Genomic DNA, 283 nt, shown 5'->3' with positions numbered 1-283 from the left:
CCTTTCCCCGGCAGGGGCACTGACAGGGATACAGCCCCAGGGCAGGGACTGGCAGGCTCAGGGGGGTGGGGAATGGGGCCAGGGCCTGTCCCCTCTAGGGGGCGCCTGTTCAGTCCTCTCCCAGCTGCGTCATTCATGTATCGAATCCTCTCCAGGGCTGCAGGAGGAGGACGGGGCGGGGGGGGGGGGATCCCGAAAGGTGCATTCGAAGCAAATCCAAGGGGAAATATCGTTGTGTGTGTGTGGGAGAGAACCCAGGAGTCCTGCCCCCCCCAACCACTAG

This window comes from Terrapene carolina, unplaced genomic scaffold (assembly GCF_002925995.2).
Source record: "Terrapene carolina triunguis isolate 2854851 unplaced genomic scaffold, T_m_triunguis-2.0 Scaffold34224, whole genome shotgun sequence".
In the NCBI taxonomy this organism is placed as follows: domain Eukaryota; kingdom Metazoa; phylum Chordata; order Testudines; family Emydidae; genus Terrapene; species Terrapene triunguis.
The sequence above is the reverse complement of the archived record's forward strand: the minus strand, read 5'-3'. Positions refer to the sequence as shown.